Below are 24,286 nucleotides of genomic sequence, written 5' to 3'. Positions count from 1 at the left end.
CATCCGCATTAATTTGTTTTAAACAGTGCTTCTGTCAGTTCTTGAAAGTGTTGCACTCAGAGACAATTTATTTGCCTTTTGCTAAATTGCATTCTGGTATTTGTAGTCTCACAGTCAAGATGGGGGAAATAATGCCACAACTGTACAAGTTTGCCTAACATAGTTCTATAAGGAGTTATATATTTGAGTAACACTATGGTATGTGTTCTTTTGAAGTTAGCTTTATAAAGCAGAGTATTGTAGAAAGACAGACATGGGCTGAGGAGGGGAAGTGATGAGAGGGCAAGTGAGTCATGAGTATTTGCCCACAATGTGGCAAGAGGGTTTGCAATCCTGGACAGTAATGCAGTTATTTTCCCTTGATTGTGGTTGCTTTTCAGGGCACCAGTAAAGGGCACATGTGGGTGGACAGCGTAACTTTTTTTCAGACGGCAGATGCAACCCCTTGTTTTTTTTTTAGCTTGGTAAGCCTCCTCAAGTATTTGGATACCAGGATTATCCACAAGGAACACCTGGCTATCAAACTGGAAGACCTGCTAAACATTGATAATTGCGAATCTCTAATCCTACACCTATCAGTAAACCCCAAAACAAACCTGAAATTCATATTGATATATAGACCACCAACATACGATGGAACCTTCATGGACACCTTCACGGAAGCGATCACAACACTAGCTATCGAGCACAATCAACTGATCGTCCATGGATATTTCAATATCTGGTTCAATGAAGAAACCACAACCACACAAAAATCTCTAACCAGTCAACTAGGAGCAATGAATCTACAACAACTAGTCAAAGGAGCAACCCACTCAGCTGGTCACACACTTGACACAATTTTCCCCAATGAAAAACTTATTACCACAGCACCCCCAATCCAAATACTCTGGAGCGACCACCTCATCATTCCCTTCATAATCACACTAACCACCCCAACAAACAAGCGACAAGACAAATTATCGATCACTATGAAAAGGAATTGGAGAACCATAAAAAACTCCAACTTAATTGAATTCCTGCAACTCAACAAACCGCAAGCAACAATTATGGAAGAAGCCGCCCTAGACAAAAAAGTAGCTCTATTCCACAACTGGATCATATCAACAATCGACAAAATCGCAAAAGAAAAACCTTTCACCCTTCAAGTAATAGAGCAACAGCAAAATGGTTCACCCCGCTACTGAACACCATGAAAAACAAGAACCGAAAACTAGAACTAAAATAGAGGACCACAAATGACACAGTGAATACATGTAAATTTCAACAACATATCCGCGCCTACAAAAAGGAAATACAAAAAGAAAAAAGGAAATATTATGACAACCAAATCCAAACAGCACCAAAACCCCAAAAGAACTCTTCAAGATCATAAATGAAATAAAAAATTCACCAAGCTGCAACAACACACCAATACCATTAATGAAACTGTGCAAGGATCTATCAAAGCACTTCAAAAACAAAATCATCACCATCCAACAAGCCATACAAAACAGACCATGTGATCGGACTACGGATCCTGCCGACCGCTGTGAGGAATGCCTAAACAAACTACGAAACTTCCCCGAAATATCATTGGAGACTTTCGTCAAACTGGTAAATCAAAGCAACAAAACAGGTTGTACTGAGGACCCTTGCCGACCGGACACATACAAATCAATCCTCACACAAGGAACCCCCATGGAATATCACAGGAATGTCCTCAACCTTTCAATCCCAACAGGGAAAGTGCCACAATCCTTCAAATCAGCATACATCAGACCGCTACTCAAAGACATAGCTGGAAATATAGAGGACCTTTCCAACTACAGACCCATCTCCAACATCCCGTACACAGCTAAATTGCTTGAAACGTCCATATACAACCCAAGAATTCATAGAAGAGCACTGCCTACTAGACCAGTCACAAGTTGGTTTCAGACTGATGAGAGGAACAGAATCATCTCTCCTCTCAATATGGGATGACCTAAAAGCAAGCAGGGACTCTGACAATACTGCAGCATTGATACTTCTAGACCTCTAAGCGGCATTCAACACAGTTAAACACAACATCCTCATCACGAGACTAAAAGGATTGGGAATAACAGACACCGCCCTACTGTGGATCAAATCCTTCCTAACAAACAGAAAAGAAACTAAATGGATGAAACCTTTCAAATCCAACACAAGAGAATCCACATGCGGCATACCACAAGGATCATTCTTCTCCCCGCTATTATTCAACATCTACCTCTCTCTGCTGATCAAAATCATCCAAAGACACGGCCTCACCTGCTACAACTAAGCCAACGATACAAAAATAGTTTTCAATATACAAGACCCTCAAGAAAATACAAAACACTTGAGAACTGCCTCAGTGATGTATTTAACTGGATGAACTCTGACTACCTCAAACTCAACCCAAGCAAAACTGAAATAATGATCATCACAAAAAAAGAGGAGACAACCACTACATCCCCTGGCCAAGGGAACTCGGTACAACACCAGCCCCATCGTTGACTGTAAAAAACCTGGGAGTCCTGATGGACAACAAACTTACCCTAGAGCCACAAGTAAATGCTATACTCAAGAAATGCATCTTTCTACTGTGAGCGGCAAAAAGGATTATACCTTTCCTATCATTTGCCAAAAAAACACTAATCATCATCGTTCTCATCATGTCCAGAGTAGATTACGCCAATAGCGTATGCCTGGGTATGCCTGAACGAGTTCTAAAAAAACTACAAAGCATACAAAATGCACGAGCGAGACTGCTCCTCAAAATTCCCCGAAGAGAACACATCACTCCTGCACTGAAAACAATACATTGGCTACCAATAAAACAACTAATCAAATTCGAATCAATGTGCATCACGCACAGATCAATCCAGAACCAAGGCGCAGAATTCCTGAGAGACAAATTTCACCCACATCACCCAACAAGAACGCTCAGATCAAGCAACGACATTCGCCTGGAACCAAAACCCTAAAATAAGAGAAAACTCAGAGGATCCTTTTTCTTTCACCTCGCACCAAAAATGTGGAATGACTTACCGGAGTATATATACGAAACACAAGAAACCACCTACTATTCAGGAAACTGCTCAAATCGTGGCTCTTCACTGCATAACTAGAAGAACGCCCACAGGGGCACACACATACCTGATAACAATGACGAGTGAAGACACCGATCCCGGAGCCCAACAATCTATCAATTTCATACAGAATCTAAGGAGGACATTCTATGACGTATCAATCTGCAAACTGAGAGTTAGCCATAACAGGACGTCACCAATGACCGAATACATAGTTAGACCAATACGGAAGGTTTAAGACGGTTCATCAATAGTACCCTGGCCCAATCAGGCTCAAGCCCAGCAGACCACCGCCAATATAGACAGCAAGGGAATAGAGGGCAGCCAATCCACAGCACCAACACCAGAGGGGGGGGACTAGACACAACTGGCCCCACCAACCTAAGATCTACACAACACAACCACAAATGCGCCGTGCCACTTAATGTAACGGGTAAATGGCCAGGAAATGTAACCAGCTACTAAGTGTACCCACAAGAATGCTACTGAAATAGAACAAGATTGGCTAGAACAAGGACATACAACCCACTAACCCAACTTCAAATCTCTGCATGCCTAATTCAACTGAACACCCACACAACCATTTCTCGCCCAGCAAAACGCACACACTTCACAACACTGCAACAACAACTAACAACACATAAACAACACATAAACTGCATCAACAGCACACCACGTCTCGCTCCAATCCGATACTTACACCAAAGCTCAGCGCACGGTGGAAACCCAACTGAAGCCGCAAACAGCACGTCACTCCTCTCACTTTCATACTCCCTCTTCACCCGACTAACCTAACCCCCCCACCCTCTTGTTACAGATCTGCCTGAGCACCTGGGGACCAATTGCGTTGCTGATGGTGCATGATATAAATACCTTTAACATTAACATTACTGTTATGTTCTTATTGCAGACACTTACCCACAAGACCACAAGCACTTGTTTCATATTAGGATTTTGTTTTCCATGGAATATTTCACTACAGATTGCTGGACTGAAACGGTGAGCACCTTTTATACTTTGCCAGCATATTTATTGAAAGATTTCCTCTCTCAGGTTATTTTTCTGGTGTTCATTACTTTTTTTAAACTTCCAATGCTATTTTGTCTTGCTCACTTTCTTCTAAGGAGAAGGCCAATTGAACTAAATTTGTATATTACACTTTAAAATATGTGGCCACTTAATGTGCATATAGTCATGGGTGCCAGCTTTTGATTTTCGCTATGGGGGCAAAAGTACCTGGGCATACGTTATTCTTGCAGCCGATCATTTTTGACCCTTTTCTGTGCTGCTTAAATGTGGGTAATTGTGGGTTGTGTGATATATCACAACAGTCACCAAGAGACCAGTCATTAAACAAGGGGCTTGTAGCACGCTGCTTAACCAAAATGTGTGATCTTTGGCAAATAAGTTAATTGCAAAGGCCATTAACTAAGAGCATTGGGAGTTCTCAAAGCCTGCAATGTTTTATACATAATAAAAAACATAGAAATGTTTACAGCTACAGTGACATCGAGGTTGAAAAATCACTGGTAACCCAGATCTCACATGCATGAATTAACTAGGACTGACTCTGCTTAGCTTCAAAATGAGGGAAAAGGCCAGCTCACTCAGGCCATCGTGCCTAAAACATGCGTAAAAGTTACAAGACCATTTAGAGCAACATGGCCTGAGGGGGCTGGCCCCTTCCTCACTTTGAGGCTAAGCAGTACTCTGTGCATATTCATGGGTGCCAGCTTTTGATTTTCGCTATGGGTGCAGAAAGTACATTGGCATATGTTATTCTTGTAGCTGGACATTTTTTCTTGTTTCCGTGCTGCTTAAATGTGGTTAGTTGAGGTTGTGCAATGTATCACAACAGTCACCATGAGACTGGCCATAAAACAAGGAGCTTGGAGCAAGGGACAGGACATTTGGGCATGGCCAGTTAGGTGCATGCTGTTTATGGCGTGACCTTTTCACTGCAGTTTCTGTTTGGGTGCGCTGAGTTGGATGCAGCCAGTTGGGGCAGGGACCTCTCAGCGCAATGATGTTTTGGCATAAGAGGTTGCAATTGGTGTGGCATGAACCTGCAGGCACTTTGCATTTTGTACCTCTCGGCGCAAGGATGTTTTGCCGCAAGAGGTCGCAATTGGCATGAACCTGCAGGTACTTTGCATTTTGTTATATGGATTAAACGTGAAAAATATGTATTTACTGCAACATTACAAAACGGGATGGGACATGTATTACACCGTTGTTGCAGAATTGAACACGTATTAAACATGAAACACATTTATTTACTACAATATTATAAACTGCATGCAACTGTCCATCACAAGCAACTTTACACCATGTATACACACACGCTCACATGAAACGCACACACATTGTATGCACATCCTATCAGATGACATTCACACGCTCACACCACACATCCCCCCTTACACTGCACATTTATTCAAAGAGAGGCCTACACTCTCTGGGCAACATTATAAAACAGAAAAAATGAAATGAAAAAAATCACATTTATGCTGGACGCTGCTATCAGAGAATCCTGGCCTTAAGGAGTTTGAGGCGCAGCACTTAACCATTATGCTGCAATGACATTATTGTTTGAATTTTCACAAGTTTCATACCTAGCCTTTTATCATTGAACATATTAAATTATAGGCTAAGTATGAAATGTATGCCCTCTGAAACACCAAGCCATTGTGGCCTAGTGACTGAATGCTGCGTCACGTACTCTGACAGACCAGGTTTCAAGGCTGTAGGTTTTTTTTTTAATTTAATTAAAAGAAAAGCAACTCAAGCGGGAGGTGGCGAGGATTGTTGTAGTGCAGTTCTGTGATCTTATTTAGCATGAGGTCATTTAGACATGTCTGCAATGTCAGCCACGTCCAAACATCCATTGCACCAAAATAACAGCGCCAGAATAGCTTTCGTGCCAAAAAGGGTACTGCTGAGGAATAGGCATGTCAATTTTGCCCATGCCAAAATGATGGTGCCGAAAAGGGGTGTACCACTTGGAGAACGCTGCTTAACCAAAGTGTGTGCTCTATAGCAAATAATTTTATTGCACTGCGCATTGCCTAAAACATTGTGAGTTCTCCAAGCCTGCAATTCAAAGGCCATGGCTAGTGGTCTGGTAGCATTTTAAAATGGGCAGTGGACACAGCCAAAGGCTAAAATTTGAAATTAACAAAGCTCATTCTCAGTGTGCGGTGATAACTACAGACTGTAATTTATTTAGGTAGTCCTAAGGGTGCAGCTTCCCCAACACAGGCCTTTAAGTGGAGGGGGGTCTGAAATCCAACATTCTCAAATCATCCGAATTGTTACCATCCAGCTTCCACAACACAGGCCTTTAAGTGGAGTGGAGTGTGGTTTGAAATCTAAAATTCCCAAATCATTCCAATTGTTCTGTCTGACTTCCCCAACACAGACCAAAGTAGGGGGGGGGGGGGTTCTGAAAAACAAACTGCTAAATCATCCTGTATTTATTTATTGCTAGCCTTTTAAGCATGCATGGAAACCACAATTGTACAGCATTGCAAATGTAAAGTGATGTTATTCAGGAACCTGTGTTGATGATCATTTATTTTGAAATTTGTTTGCAGTCACATATTGTTATTTCAAGTTTTTCAATCCAATTTGTGTGAGTTATTTATGTGTGGAGAAGTTTATTGTGTTGTGCCGCGGATAAAGTGGTGTGCGACATTTTAGTGCAATTTTCTATTACCTATCATCCAAATAAATACAAATACATTTCCTGTACACCAGCCTGGTTCTTGGCTCATTGGCAGCTCAGAGGATGGATGAAAGGTTGTATACTAATTGACCTTTTCACAATTCACCTCGGGAGAATTGACCTAATTTAGAAGGTCAATTAGGACATATAAATGCGGGGGGGAAACCCCCCGCAAATCCCACCCAATCCAAAAAACCCTGCAACCCCCTACCCAATCCCCTTATATTATTTATAATCCAAAACCAGCCCAATACATATATAAAATAACTAAAATAATATAAAGGTCAATTGTGCAGAAAGTCAATTAGGGCCACTATAATTAGGTCAATTGTGCAAAAGGTCAATTGTAAAAGGTCAATTTGGGTAATACCGGATGAACGGGGCATTAGATGAATTGGAGCTGAAGAAAATAACTGAAATTAACCGTTTATTGTGTGACACTTAGCCTGGGCAGGGAAGGATCTCCCGGTGTTGAGGGTAGCATCTCAATAAACTGCCACAGCCTCGATAATCCAGTAATCCAGGAGCCTCTATGCTTTTCCCATGGAAGAAGAACCGGGATGTCTGGATGTGTATTGACTACCAACGTCTTAACACCTGCACTATTCCAGACCAATACACCATGCCCCAAATGGATGAGGCATTTGACTTCCTAACCCAGAGTAAACGTTTTTGTTCCTGGACCTGCAGAGTGGTTACAATCAAACCTGATACATTTGGCAGACCATGAGAAGATGGCCTTTTTTCTGCCCCCTAGGATTGTAAGAGTTGGTCAAGATGTCACAGGGTATTTTAGGGATTCCAGCAACATTCCATCTCCTTATGGAGAAGACTGTGGAAGGCATGAACCACCAAAAGTTACTGGTCTACCTCGATGACATCATTGTGTTCAGCAGGACCACAACAGGTGGGTCATGAAGGTGCTGGATTTCCCACGGAAGCAAGGGCTAAAGGTCAGTGTTGGCAAGAGCCAGTTTTTTTTTTTTATTTTTTTTTTATTTGTAACATCTAGTTTTTACAAAAACTTTTATTACAACTTATCCTAAGATCGTTAGTGACGCTTTCCATTGACAGTTTAGTTCATGTGTTTTCAGATTAGGACTCTGTCTAGAAAGTTTATCACTGAACAGGTAAGATGTGTCGAGCTTCCACTCAGTATCCGAAACCACAGATCTTCCATCTCTTCGTTTACTGGCTTAAATTTGCTCAAATGGATGGAACGCAACTTGTTTAGGGCCACACATTCAATTATCAGATGTTTTAGTGACTCTGCAAAGAGATTGCAGTGCCGACAGGCTTCTTCAGTATCTGGTTTCATTTTTCTCGTCACCTGCATGTGGTTAGTTTTCAGCAGATTTAATCTGAGTCTAAGAAATTTATCTCTGTGATATCTCGATGGAAATTGACACAGATAGTTTGGCATATTGTCCACTTTATTCTTTGTTGGCCCAAGATTCAATGCTGTCGGCATTGTTTCGAGTTTGTTCACGTTGTCTATCCATAACCATTCTTTTAATTTTATTCTCGCGATCTGTGGGCGATTCATCAGGGTTTCCATTGAAATATTTGCACTGTGCAAGATGGCTTTCACTTTCTCAGACCATCTTAAGAGCAACCCCTTATGGTGATGTATTCCTTCAGATTTTAAGATTTTATAAGCTGGTGCAGGGTTCGACATCTCCATCTTTCGTAGCAGTGACAGAGATTTCCATAGAACTGTTCCGTACAGGCTTTCTAGTGCCAATTTGTGGCGTATTATGGTCATTGAGAGGTATTTTGGCAATCTCAAGACTTGGCGCCAGAATAAGCCTTCCAGGGTGGGCCATATCTTTAGATCCAAGTTCCAGCCTGCTTCTACTCCAAAAGTTATTGTAGGTACCACTTTTTGGGTGTAAAACGTACGTAGCGGTACTACTGAAAATTTTCCGTATAAAGAGTGTATTCTTGCTCCTTGTAGGGCGAGCATTCGGGTCCGCTGGAATAGATCATAAACCCAGCTCTGCCCACAAATCGAGGTGTTCATCATTATTCCTAAATATCGAATTTCCCTGACTTCTTCAAGAATATTATTATCAATTCGCCATTTGAAGTTTTTTTTTTTGGCGACTCGGTCACTGCCAAACCTCATAATTTTTGTTTTTTTCACGTTGATTGATAAATCATTATCAATCATGTAGGATTCAAGCTTTGACAAGAGCCTTTGTAGACCTATCTGGGTTTTATCAACCAATACTAAGTCATCTGCATATATCACATAACTTATTGGATGTCCATTGATTTTTGGGGGGAAGCAGATGAAGTTTGCCAATGCAGTAAAGATGTCAGCAATGTAGAGTTTGAATAAGATGGCAGCGAGTGGACATCCCTGTTTTACTCCTCTGGAGGTAGTAATAGGTTTAGACAGGTCTCCACTTGCATTTAGTCTTACACTAATTGTTGTATTGGAATGTAGTGCCTTTATCGGTTGAAGCAAGGCGTTTGGGCAGTTTCGCTTTTCCAACTTCTCCCATAATTTAATTCGATTAATAGAATCGAACGCGTCCTGTAAGTCCATGAATGCCATGTATAATTGATCTTTCTTATTTAAGGCATCAAGTTTTAACAGATTTACCAGAACAAGGTTGTTCTCTACTCCCACGCCCTTTGTGAAACCAGTTTGTCTCATATCAGGTAGGTTGACTTCATTGGCCCATGCAGATAGTTTTTTTTGTAAGAAAGTCGCCAGCACTTTGCCAATAGTGTCCAGGAGGGCTATCGGTCGATAGTTGGCGGGGTCGTTACGACTGCCCTTCTTATGTACTGGTACTAGTATTGCCTCAGTCCATGAGCTCGGTACCTGTTTTCTTTCGGCTATCGCCACGAAAAGTTTGCCAATGAATTTGGACCAAGCATGGCTGTGTTCTTTTAACATAGTGTTACTGATTCCATCTGGCCCAGCAGCTCTTGAGGTCTTTAATTTTGATATGGCCGTTAGAATGTTTTCTCTAGACTCAATTATGTCCCAATTTGTGTTGTTTTTTTCACTCTCTTCAAGGTATGGTGTCTTTTTTCCTGTAAAGACACTTTGAAAGTGCGTTATTCAGTCACTTTCGGACACTCCATTAGACATTAGGGCGTCTTGATTGACCGTGCCTTTATTCAGGATTTTCCATATTTCCCTTGAGTTATTTTTTTTGATCAAGGCCAACATTTCTTCGCCACGCTCTTGATCTCTCTGATAAGAGAAAGATTTTAACCAGTTTCGATATTGTTGTTTTCTCTGTTTTATTTGGCACCAGACATTCGCTCCATGCTGTTTTTTTAATTTGGTTATGTCTTTCCTGAGTTGTTTTTTTTGCTTTATCAAAGTATGGCTCCACTTATGTTTATGATCTTTATTATTTTGGGATACTTTCCTAGCAAAGCCTGTATTCAGGTTAGGTAACAACGGTATGTAGTTTAAAAGGTCGCCGTTATCATAGTTTGTCGCTTGTATATCATTGGACAGTTTGATAATTTGGTATTCTTTTATCCTTAGTCGATTTCGCCCATGATTTACTTCAAGTGCTTTACTGTTGGTCCTACATTTCTTTTTATGTTTCAACAACCAGGACATTACTAATGGGTAATGATCACTGTTGGTTGTAGGTATAGTTTGAAGATTGGTGATAGTTGCAAACACATTTCTAGAAATCCAGAAATAATCTAAGGTCTTTTTATGTCCCATGTTCACCCAGGTGAAATTTGGTGGTATGTCACCTCTCACTTGACCATTTGCCATCATGCAGTCACGGGCTTCCAATTCTTTTCTCCATTGCGTTCTGTTTTTATTTCCATGACATCCATCTAACAAATTTTCTTTGATGGGTTTCTTATGTTCATCAAACCACGAAATGTTCAAATCCCCACATATGATTATTGCAAGATCCAAACAGGTACGTTGGTAGCTATCTATTATTTGCATTACAGCAGATATAAATACGTCAGTCGAGATTTTTAACGGATTCCAGTACACGTTCAAGATTAATAGGTATTCTTTGTTGTTTTGAGTATTCGTGGATTGAAGTAGTGTTCCTTGAACATAACTATTTGGATTCATTTTTTCAGTTATTTCCCAATTTGTTCCTGATTTTATCATTGTAATTAAGCCAGAGAATGGACGTCCCTTGCTGTTTTTTTCTGCTGGGTTTAGCAGTGTTACATATCCATCTTTAGTTGGTCGCTCCCGCAACCAGGTTTCCTGTAAGCAGATGGCGAAATGATCAGTTAGATCAACCGGGAAGTCGTTGTATAGATGATTGAAGCCCCTTGTGTTCCAAGAAATCACAGTCGCAGACGCATCAATTTCCTTTTTTTTTCTTACGCTAAAGCTTAGTTAACTTGTTGTCATGGTTCCTTTTCTTTGCATTACTAAGTGGTGTGATTTTTAACTGTCTCCTCAAGCTATCACGTTGCTGTTCCAAGGTTTCTTTCGCTTTTATTTTCTCAGAGATCACTGTTGGTCCTTGGCTGTTTGTTGGATCGTAAAGTGAGATTTCAAATCCCAAGCACAAGAGGTCCTGCTTTGCAGATAGTAACATTGTACGTACTGCTTGGGAATTTATGTGGAGAAGTACAATGTCAACTCGCTCCTCCGAAAAGTATTCGACAATACGGATGTCGTTGGACCTGATGTTCCTTAGCGCTGGTACTGCATGTAGTGGACGTAAGATGTTTCCACGATTCAAGTTAACATCTGATTCATTTCGGAAGATGTTTTCGATCATGATCTTTTGATAGGATGCCTTAAGTGCTGTTCGGGGAAAATCATATAAGTCATAGAAGGACTTGCAGTTGTGAGCGGACGTATGTTTTGGATTTAATTCCGAACGAAAGTTGTTTGCTGACTTGGAGATATAATCCAGTGTTCCACGCTTTTGTCCAGACAAAGATTCGACATTTGTTCTTTGTTTCTCCCCGACCTCACCTATATCACTTTTCTGGCTTCCTGTTTTCTTTAAAAGAGGTTTCCCTGATTTTGTCTGTATTGGTGAATCTGAACTACTTGTCGACATGTTTGTCAGGTCCACAGCAGATCCTCGAAGAGAATCCTCGGCCTCGTTATCATCATATGTAGACAAGTTACATAGGTCTTCTATTAGATCACCGAGATCAGAAGATCTCTGGTCTGATTCGATTCTCATCCGCTTTTTTGGGTTTGCAGGCGATTTGCACTTTGGTTCAGCTGTTATCTCAGCTTTTCCCACTTTACTATTTGTATTTGATTTGCTGGAGCTTTTGTTTACGATAGACTTTGATTTCACCGGCGTGGTCACATTTCTTATAAATTGCTTTATATTGTTTCTGTGTTTTGGGACAGTCTGAATGTTCTTTTTTTTTCTAGCTTTTTCTTTGGGTGACTATTTGCCTCTGAGATTGTTTTTTCTTTGTTTGCCGTAATCTCAAGGTTTTTGGCGGGGCCGCTGAAAATGCCATATGATGCTTTTGTGGAGGAACATGATGGCTGCTCAGAACTCTTCCCGTTTTCGGGTTTATCTCACTGCATCTGTTTCGCGAATCAACAGTTGAATCAATGATTCCCTCCGCCAGAGATTGATTTGAAAAATTAGCAATCTTGTTTATCTCGGGCGTAATTCCATTAGTCCGTTTATTCGGAACCATGGTAGAGCTGTTTCCTGTTATGTCAATGGGAGCTTGCAAGATTGGACCAGTGACTAAGATAATTTTATTATTGCATTTTCTGTGTCACGTATTTTTGTGTCCAATTTGCATTGTATCACTTGTCTATTTTGTCATTAGTATTCTTAGTGGTATCTCTTTTCTCTACTTCATGTAATTGCATTTGTGTTAATTTTTCAAGCATTTCTTCAATGCGTTTTTTGGATCCTTCATGTTCCATCAGCAGTTGTTCAAAGTGCCTGCTCATGTATTCGGCAGACTGAGTATTTTTCGACTTCTTGTCTTAATTGGAAAGCCACGAATTCTGTTTCGATTTTGTTTATTTTGTCGTCTATGTGTCTCATGATAGCTCCGTTGTTTTGGGAGGATTCGTTCAAGCTTTCATAAAGTTTTATGAATGGAATCAAGGCGAGAGATGTTGCAGCCAAGACGTTGTTATGGATCTGTATGGCGGCCGCAACTGATAGGTTCGATTTTGAATCAGAATCTTTACAGTGTGAGCTGCCAGTGTTCTCTTTGCTTGAAGTACTCTGTTCGTTCATAGTGATTGTTGGAGTACTTTTCGGCCGTTGTTGGATTTCCACATCAATTGCTTTTCCCCCCTGTCTTTGCGTTTTTGGACGAGTATTGGCGATAGTGCAAGGGTGAGTTCCATGACTTTTTGGGCATGGAGTTATGTCAATTGCTGGATTTAAGTCGAGGCGGTCTGCTTTGCGCTTCTGATCCCAAGATGTCTGTTTCAGACCTAGCGCTTTGTCACTGATGGTACGTTCTTGGTCGCCTTCAGAATTTATGTCAGAAACAGTTTCCGCAGTGCTGTTATTGCTTGAGGCTCCAAGAGTGAAACTTACTGTTAATCTATCTTTCATTTCTTCAAAATCGGCTAAGAGTCTTTTTGTCAGACGTGCTTCGCGCGCTGCCAGATCTGTCTCTTTTAGCTGTAATACATTACAGAGGCCTTGTTGTAGACCAAAGGGCTGGTTGCTACTTGTTGCTCCGGATACAGAGTTGCCACTAGTTAGTAAATGTAAGGGATTTAACACATTTCCATTGCTTGTCATCGTGGTTGCCATAGTTTGGTTGCAATTCTTGACACCTTTTATGGTTTTTTGCATTGGCGTACTTTCTTTCCGATGGTTTTCATGTGGTTTGGTAGACAATGGAAAAGTGAATTTCAGTGAGTTTGGATCAAGTGCAATGTTTGGCACTTCAAGTGCGTTGTCTGTTACATCGAATGGTGATTGAAATGCGTTTATCTCAATCACTTCTAATGCCTCATTATCTCTGCTTGAATCAACTTCCGAGTGCTTTGTTCCATTCCTCGGATTTTTGTCTAAAGTTAGGATTCTCCTGGCTTTACTGCCGTTGTCATCATTGAAAGATTGTACGTATGAATTCATAGATACAGTGCGGGCTTCGGTGGAGGCTTTGGCCATTCCTTCCATTTCGTTCCTCGAGACCACTAAGCTCTCAGCAGACTCGCGTGCATTTGCAGGCAATGCTTGATCACGCAGGTATAATTGCTTTGGTATTGGCAATGATTCCACATCTGAGTTAGCTAAAATGGTGGCTCTACATGCCTCGACCTGCGTCTTGGCTGGAGCAAGTTCAGTTACAGGTTCATCTGAAACCGGCGCATTCGCCGTCTCGGGCTCCACAAAAGTTGAGGCTTCTAGTGAGTCCGGCGTTGCGCCATCTGTGCACTCTTCCGAGGTTGTGGCCGTAAAGCATTGGGCAGTTAAGATGGTAGTTGGAGTAGCGGAAAGAACGGGAATAGTCAGTCCCGATCTGCTGCTCTCAGCTCCTCCCTCGATTTCATCGAGGGGTAAACTTTGTCTTGCTTCACTTTCCGTTTCAAGGTCACTTCTAATGATACTATTTGAATGCAATTCAGTGTCCATGATTTTACTGTGAGTTAGAGGCAAGGATATTTGGGTTTGTTTTAACTTGAGCCTTGTCCACGGCCTATTGTCCCACATGAAAGTCACTTACCTATAAACTTAACTTCTGACGACAGCCGCAGCAGTCTGCAGCGGACTGCAGCAGACTGGACTCTCTCACGGACTCCGCGCGCGCTCCGCGCTCTTCAGGTGTTTTTAAAGGCAATTGTGCTTTTTTTTCTTAAAGGCACACTGGCACACTAGACACTGAAAACAGAGACCGTAGACCGTAGCTGCAGCTCCTCTCTCCTGCTCACACTGCAGCAGACTGGACTCTCTCACGGACTCCGCGCGCGCTCCGCGCTCTTCAGGTGTTTTTAAAGACAATTGTGCTTTTTTTTCTTAAAGGCACACTGGCACACTAGACACTGAAAACAGAGACTGTAGACCATAGCTGCAGCTCCTCTCTCCTGCTCACACTGCAGCAGACTGGACTCTCTCACGGACTCCACGCGCGCTCCGCGCTCTTCAGGTGTTTTTAAAGGCAATTGTGCTTTTTTTTCTTAAAGGCACACTGGCACACTAGACACTGAAAACAGAGACCGTAGACCGTAACTGCAGCTCCTCTCTCCTGCTCACACTGCAGCAGACTGGACTCTCTCACGGACTCCAAGAGCCAGTTTTGCCAGACAAGCGTCATGTATGTTGGTCATATGGGTCCAGAGTCCCAAAAAGCAGGGCAAATGAAAGGAGCACAGAGAAAGCACTCATTTCATTTGTTCTGCTTTCAGAAATGCTCAGGGCACCTTCTTCTCAAATTGCAGTTGGGACAACCCGATCCCCACTAGGGAGCATCGGCTTGCGTTACTCTCAGCCTCCATAATACACATTACCTGTAATGCGATCCCCTGCAATCAGGAGTCATACCACGTAACTGCTGCAGCCTGACTTACACTACAGTGGCACTGCATTTCCATGAGGCTCCGCTCACCCTAGTCACCACTGGTGCCCCATTGCCAGGATGGACACCACAGTTCGCAGCTGCTGCCCAGCTCTCTGTTTGGTGCATCCCTTCGAGAAGGGGAGTATCACGCACACACACCCACTGCCTCCTGACCCACCTCTTTCAGTACATGAAACTCTTCAGTCAGCAAGTAGGGGGAGTGCTGTGTAATATCCACTCGGCCTGCCCCTTTCCTGGCCAGTCCAGTGCTGAAATTCTGGACCCCTCCCGCTTCTCGGCTAAGGCACGAGGACTGTGAGGGTGCCCGGGCTGCTGCTAAAATTACCAGGTTGCTACTTGCTTATTCAGCCTGGAAAGGACACCTCCTTTGGGAGCCCCTCTGCTGCTAAATGCTGCCGGGCAGCCCTTGGCATACATGGCCCAGCAAGGGATAAATAACGGGCCCCCCAATCCATTAGGACTACCCCGGGCTCCACCTGACAGACACAGCTGGGTAAGGATGCTGATGGCCCACTCCATACTGCTGCTGCCATGGAAACATTGAAAATGGCGCACAGGAACACCTTTACATCTTGTTTCCGTGAAGTGGACGTTCAGGCATCCTTGACTAGGCTGCTTGCCAAGTAAGACAGCATTGTACATATGTTTATTATAAAGTGCATTTACGTAGACTGGATACATATTTGTGAGGGCTCTTTTAGCTTATTCAATTTTTTTTCATGCCGCTGCTAAGTAATAGGTTTTATATGTAGTGTGTATTGTGTCTACCCTTTTTTACAGTAAAACTGGTTTACTGGACTAACTGTGTGCAGGGGTTTGGGTATCCCTGCACACATCACCTTTCCTGACCTATTCTTTATCACAGTTCAGGATATCCAGGAATATCACAGGACCGAGGGCAAACAGGGAGGTCAGGGGCAGGTAAGGGGTGTGGTTAAGGGTACATGTGAAAGCCAGAAAAGGGTTTTATTGTGCCCGCCTACAACTGACTCCCGCCATGTGCATGTAGAACCATGCACACTACATTAGTCCTAGTAACTGTTCAAGCAGTGCATGGTTTGTAGCTAAGATTAATTTTTGGCCTGCCAGATAGTACTTGGGGGATTCTATATCCTATTTAATAGCGAGGCCTAAAATTAAATAGTGGTATAGTTCTTTTCGCTGGGACGGAGCTTTCAACTGATGAAGAGAATGGGCTGCATGACCCTGTTCTTAAGAGTTGAGAAAGCACTGCCCCTCAACCTGAGGATCGTTAAAGTTGGCCATTATGTAGAGGGGAATGACAGAGGGAGTTTTTCAACATCTTAAATGCTGTTCTTTGCACTTTTCGTCCATTGGATAGAATCACATTTGGAACCTATTGGCTAATCAATTAGGTGCCCCACAATGGTTGAAAAGATTGGAATGAAATCTAGTACCAAACTGGGCCTGGGCAAGCTTGTGTCTACTTCTTCATCTTGGAGTCAGGAATTTCTGCATGCTTTCTACTTTTGCTTCTTGTGGTTGAGAAGCCCCTTTCCAAATTGAAAGCCCAAGTATTTGAGCGCATTTGCTTTTAGCACTACTGGCCTGAGACTTTAGGCAACAGATATATATGTCTCTAGTGGTTGACCTAATTTGTACTGTACTCCACAATGGGATCTAAGTGGACTCCAGCAAAAGCATGGTGTGGTTGAAGTATGCTATGCATTACCCATTTAAAGGTCACCGGGGCCCATGCATTTGAAAGGGTAGAGCTGTGAATTGGAAAATACCAAAAGGTGTGATGAAGGTGGTCTTCATTCTATCCTCTATCAATAGGGACCTGCCAATAACATTTTGTTAAGTCAAGACTGGAAATGTACATTGCTGGTCTAATCCTTATAATGATCTCTTCAATTTTTGGCATAGGGTAGGCATCAAAACAAGATTTCTCCTTTGCTTTCCTAAAATACATGAAAAACTGGCTACTTCGATCTGGATTGGGCAATAGAATGATCGGGGATGACCAGTTACTTTGTGAGGGTTCAATGATATCAAAATGGCGAATATGGAACGAAGGAAAAAGAGCTCTGCAGAGAACCCCTTTTCTATTTCCATAGGGTTCAGTGGGCATGAACTGGAGACAGAGTGTGGTGGGGCAGCAGCCAAAGGTGGGATCAGGCGTAAACTTAGGGGAGGGGCGGGCAGAGGGCATCGCATGACGGAAGGCGGGAAGTTAGAGAATGGGGTGAATGCAGTGGAAAAAAGAATGCGTGGATCACAGGCATGTACTGACAATTACAACTTGTGATCCAATCAATGTCATTGGCTAATGCGTTTGTGCCTGGTGCTGGATTTTGCAGCTGGACTTTATTGCTGAAGAAATGCATGGCCTTAGTGTTACATTAAATCTGTAATGCTACATGTATCCTGTAATGTGATGATCTTTTCATTGTCTTATATTGTTGTTTTGGATGTAGCAATGTTTGCTTTGCATTGACATTGAATTTAATGTAAATCTCCCAAGATGACAAAGTGCATTATAAAAGAAGAACCACTGAGTGGCAAAATCCCTGAGAAGTCATCCTACTCTGAGAAGTGGAGTGATGAACTCTGACTAGTCCCTACAAGCTTGTCACTGAGTGAGTCCTTTGTTAATGAATTTTAGAGTTTCCAGCCTGGGCATCTATGGCATTGTGCCAATGAGACCCAAGTAAATGCTTTTGATTGACTTCTTTTTTGTTCTGGTTGAGGCATGAAAAGGCCTAATGGCCAATATATGTTGCCTAAATAGGCAAGGTAAGCCACTTTCTGCTCAACCTCTTGTCACCACACCCCCCCCACACCCTCACGCTTCCATCTCCTCAAAAAGACACCTCTTTTCACTGACGAGGCGGTTGCAGACTCTCGGGGTGAAATATGGTCTCCTGTTTCCAGCCCAACCAAAAATATACTACAACGGGACCACACACCACTTTACAGATCCACGCGAGGCCTGGACATGGGTCCAGCAACACCTGGATGGAGGGAAAGACTCCAAGGCAGGGGGGACTAATGATAGCACACGGACAAAGCCTCTGAGGCGGTCTCCCCCTCACCCAGTGGACAATCAAGAGGTAGACAAGGCTGGAACAGAGAGAGACGTCTAACCTTCTCCGGAAAAGGGATGAGAGCTCTGAAACCACGGCAAACTCACATACACTGGGTTTGGTTATTCCCTGGGCACATCTTGGTGCGGACACGGTAATGAAGTGGCCTAGATACTAGAGAAAGTGGCCTACTTCATTCTTCTATTCTCTTAGTTCGCTTTCTTGTTTGGTTTGGAGTTCCAGTGATGGGACTGAAATGTTTGGATGATAGGTACTTCTGGTTGTGGGGGGGAGGTAGTACAGGTTGTGGGGAGTTGTGGATGTTGCAGTTTTGGTTCATTGGTATTGGGTCACCAAGTCTACAAGCCCCTCTAATAGGGCATGCATTCCTGCATTCCTAAAGACTCAGGTACTATGCTGCCGGCACATAGAGCCAATCGCTCAGTAAAGCTCAAATGGGGGAGGCTGGGATGTTTAAGACCTCAGCCCTGGCATAAAGTAGAGATTATTATTGCAACTCCACAACAGAAACTCCCCTGGTATCACCCTACTCACCGAAACACACATGGCTGGGTCAACATGCACATCAATACACTTGGGTTTCTCTATGGGGAATAGGGGGTCTTGGTCCTGCTGCATAAATGCCTCCCCCTCAGAATGCTTGTGGTGCAGCAGGACTCGGGGGGGCAGAATTGTCCTCTTAACCGGCAAACTGTAGCGCAGAGTGTTAGGCAACCTGGCGGTCTACGCACCACCACCACTCACCACTGAATTGCCCACAGATTTCCAGGTCATGCTTTCAGGGCAACAAGTGGACCAGTGGGCCGTAGGAGGTGACTTTAATGACGTCATGGACCTGACACTAGACCGCAAACACCTGCAGGGCAGGAACCCAGACATACCCACAAAGTAAGGTGCCTTCTCTATGGCACTAGGCCTATGTGATGTCTGGAAAGAACTGCATCCACAGGAACAAGGGTATTCGTTTCACTCTGGATCCCATGCTTCCCTCTCAAGCCTGGACTATTTTCCTTCCACGACAAGAGGCACATAGTGTGAAGGCTTTGTACTACCTGGCCTGGGGGGGGGGGACTCGGACCACTCGTCCTTGGCGATAGAGGTTGAAAGTGGTGTAACCAGGCCTACCCCACGTTGGCATCTAAATAGCTACTATCTAGCGTTCCCAGACCTTGCTGAACATATCAAGTCAAATACCACAGAATACTTTCATACAAACGGCGACTCAGTGGACAATCTGACAACACTATGGGAGGGATTCAAATCGGTCATCTGAAGGGAAATCATCTCATGGATTTTGGCTTGCAGGATGGCCCAGCTCCGAAAAGGTGCTGGAGGCAGAGGACGAGGAGATAAGGTGGGAAACAGATTATCTGACCATGGGTTCCCCTGAAACACACTGTTCATGTTTGTCAAATGCTGTCATGGCTCGAGCGCAGGGAGGAAGGGCATGGGCAGGTTTGGGAGATAAGGAATGGCTAGGGAGAGGTGGTGAAAACCGATGGGGAGATAGCAGAGGCCTTCGCCGACTACTCTGCAATCGGAGCGCAGGAGAGTCGCAGGAGACCGGCGTATGGGATAACTTGACGCTTCCACATCTAACAAATGCCCAGCACCTGCACCTTGAGGCAAACATCACTCCGGAAGAAATCGCCAACCTGATTGCCCAACTTCACTCAGGAAGACGCCGGACCCCAATGGATTCCCGGCAGAGACATGGAAAAAGATAGGCCTGACAGTAGTCAATCCCCTATATGAGATGTTGCATCACTGCAAGGGGCAGGGCATCATTCCTCCAGACCTTCAGACTTCCACCCTAAACAATCCAAACCCCTAGAGCTCTGTGGGTCTTATAGGCCGATCTCGTTGATTAATGGGGAGAGAATGATACTTGCTAAAGTACTGGCAAACCGTTTGTTACCACTCATCTCAATTCATATTCACCCCAACCAATGCTGGTTCATATCACACAAATCGACCCACATCAATATTTGGTGGCTGCAGTTAGCACTGGAAGGGGGCCACAATGTTATGAGAACCACTGCCTGTGTTAGCAATCGACTTCAAAAAAGCATTCAAATCGGTGGTGTGGGATACAATATGGGAAAGCATGTATAGGATGGAGTTTGGTGGTAGATTAATGGCCTGGCTCCACCTCCTGTATGAATCGCCAGTAGCAGAGATTAGGGCAAACAGTAAAACCTCCAGGAGTTTCTCGCTGGGAAGGTCCACACGCCAAGGGTGCCCACTATCCCCCATGTTATTCACGATTGCCATTGAACCACTGGCTGCGCAACTTCATCAGGATGCTTTATGGGCTGGTTTCCGCTGGCCAAAAGGGTGGGAAGACAAAGTCTCACTGTACGCAGACAACGTACTGATATACTTAGGTACTCCGGCCCACTCCTGCCCCATTGTGACACAACGGTTGTGAGACTATGAAGCTTTTGGTGGGTTACGGGTGAACTGGGGGAAATCTGTCCTCCTTCTGGTGCAGGGGGCAGAGCTGTCCATACCAAGTTGAAAATGAAGGCTTTTGATGTATGGGACTTCATGATCACACACTTTGCCATGTACGCAATTTGCACCCAATCACTGACCACTTTCTCAGGGACGTCCAATACTGGAAATCCCTTCCGTTAACCCTGTTGGGGAGAGCTTCCCCATTTCCTATACATTTTGCAGAATAACCCCTTGCAGATCACTGACTCCGAATTCAGGAGGATAGAGGCAGCTCTTTGGGAGCTCTTGTGGGGAGGCACACTGCCACAGATAGCCCTTACCAAATTACAACGATTGGTCTGCGAGGGCTGGATTGGGCTACCAAATATCAGATGCTACTACTGGGCAAGCCAAATGGCGGTTGCCAACAATATGCCAAAATATGCTACATGGGGAACCTAGCCTACCCCATATTCGAGCAGAAGGGAGGGGGAAGAGCAGGAAAACTACACTTCTGACACCTATACTGGCGGGGTGGGCCCCCGTCTATGACACAGCACATAGCCCAGGTGTGGAGAGCAATGCACAAATACATTGGATGGGATTATAAATTAACCCTCACCCAACCCCTATGGGGAAATTATTTATTGCCCGAGATGTGTGATTACTAATATTGCAGGGATGGCCGGCACAGGCATTAAAACCATAGGTCATGAGATGAGGTTGGGGTTGTCTCTTCTTTCACTCATTGGTAACAAAGGTTTGGGCTAACAGACATGGAGTGATACCACTACTTACATATATCGCGTGCACTACGTACACAAATAGCAAAGCAACCTGACATACCGCAATGCTCCCCCACTGAGAGAAACGTTGTACTGGAACACATAACCACAAAGGTCACCTCCACCATATACCAGGCCACAACCACATTTGCGACCCCACAGCTCCCCAACCTCAAGGTTAAGTGGGAGGCAGAAGTGGGACCCATTGAGCCTGAGGATTGTATGGAGGCATTGATGTTCCCCTGGGAGGTGGCACTATCATCAATGCTCCTCTTGGTGCAGCTCATAATCCTCCATTGGGTATGTTACCCAATGGTATTACTGTTTCGATGGGGCCGTATCGACGGCTCACAGTGTCTAGGGTGTGGGGAGAAGGACGGTTCCTTCATATACATTCTCTGGAGTTGCCCGTGGGTACGGTGCTTCTGGGTAATGTGCTGCCGCAAACTGTCCAGGGCACTAGGCACAGATATATCATTGGATCTCAGGCTGCTACTCTTGGGGATTTAGGATGAAAACTCAATTAGCCAATACGTAAAACTGTTTCTGTCCACAACGTACGGACTGAGGAAGCAGAACATTGCCAGGAAATTGGGCCCCAGAACGCCCCCAAGTCGAACAATGGGTGTCAGGTGTTAATATTTGTGTATCTATGGAGCGGTGCATCAATGCTGCACTTGGTTGTCCTGAAACGACGGATACAATTTGGAGTTGGTGGATGGAGGAAGACTGAGGGCCTTATGGTGGGTGAGAATGGGAGCAGGGCAGGGGCTCTTATAACGGAGACGTTGATTTCAATTCAATAACTGGCTACTGTACTGATATGCATTGTAATTCTGATTTATGAGGGCCGATCCTTTCTCTGCTGTTATGTTACAAAACCAATAAAATGTCTTGTAAAAATAAAATACACCTATTTTACTGTCAAATTCATCTAAATTTGCCTGCACATCACACCAGCACACCACAACACGTACATCGTGTCATTTCTCCTCATGCTAATCAATCCCCACGCTCCAATCAGTGCAATAGCTGTCAGCAGAATTCATTATATTAAACAATTTACCATAGATGTCTTGTTCATTACAGAAATGCGCATAACAGGTACTTTACCATTCCTACACACACACACACACACACACACACGCACGCACGCACGCACGCACGCACACACACACACACACACACACACACACTAGACAGCATTCCTTGCCATCATCCACTACGAAGTACTCACATCACCTGCCAATGTCAAGGGTAACACATGAGATTTAGTGATCTACTCTTACACCAAACACTGTCACACAAGGGCAGCATAAACCTACAGAGATCACCATCAGTCTCAATATAAAATACTCCCAATGACAAACTTCAGCAATCATTTCAGTTCCAGCCTCAACAGCAGAAGACACTTAGGGGGTCATTACAAGGTAGGCGGTAAGGGGTTAACGGTGCCGGTAAAGGTGGCGGAGCCGTCAACCCCTTACCACCTCATTACGAGTCTCCTTGGCGGACCCACTAAGGACGCCTAGTTTTACCAGGCGCCCTTAGCGGGTCCCGTGAGCAGACCAGGGTGGTAACAATGGGCCCGTTATTAACGGCCCGTTGTTAGCACCCTCCCCATTCCCATTGAGCCCTATGGGGGCTTGAATGGGAATGGGGATGGGTTCCTTGAACGAGGAATTACCGGGCCCTCCAAGGTCAGAATGGCCCGGTAATTCCTCATTCAAAAGAACCCAGACCCGGTACCCGGTAAGGGGGTAGCCATGCGCTAATAGCGGCATGGTTACCTCCTACCTTGTAATGACCCCCCTTAGTCTCTAAAAGAAAATGGTAATTGAAGAAAAAGACCCTGCAATGAGACCAAACGGGTTGAAACAAGCCTGACGACAATCTAATTTGGAAGATTTGCAAATATAGTTACTTTTTCAGCTCATCTGAACTACACCAAAAAGACATCCACGCATATCCTCAGGTTATTCTCATTGGTTTTAGTTTCTGTTCATTATCATTTCTACTGAGTGTGACCTAAGCTATTCTTTTTTCTGATTTCTTTGCATGGTATAAAACCTTGAATAAAGATCTTGATTAAATGGCACACGACTGATAGAAATCACTAATTTTCCATAAAATTAGGAAATTCTAACATAAGGCTTTTGAATTAAGTGAAAAACAGCGGCATATATGGAGCAACAGAGTCACATCAGCATATATAGAAGAGTACAGTTATTTAAGTCCATCAATCGAACATCATCCCAACACAAAATGATCTGTGTATACATTCCTATTGTTTTATTTTACAGAAAGGCAGATAGTCTGGGGTGGATCAGATATGGACAAAACACAGAAAGTGTCCACAACACTCGCGTGCCCTACACACCTATGAGGCTGTATAACAGTCAAGTCTTTGGTACTAAGTACTCCAACTGTTAAAAGTCCTTTGAAAGGAACAACTACTCTTTAGAAGCAAACTCGTTTTAGTTAAAATGTTTAATCCAAAGGATATTAAAGATATTCTTTTTCAGAAAAACATATTATCCCCATTTTTCAAAAACACATATCTAAAGGTAAGCATATTGTTGAAATAATGCAAACCTGAACTCTACACGTTTCGGGAACAAGATTCCCTTCTTCAGGAACAAACTGTCAAGTTTTCTTTGTGCACACCTGCATAATAATCTACAAACT

This window comes from Ambystoma mexicanum, chromosome 4q, assembly GCF_040938575.1.
Source record: "Ambystoma mexicanum isolate Mex_15411 chromosome 4q, UKY_AmexF1_1, whole genome shotgun sequence".
Classification (NCBI taxonomy): Eukaryota; Metazoa; Chordata; class Amphibia; order Caudata; family Ambystomatidae; genus Ambystoma; species Ambystoma mexicanum.
This window is presented reverse-complemented; position numbering follows the sequence as displayed.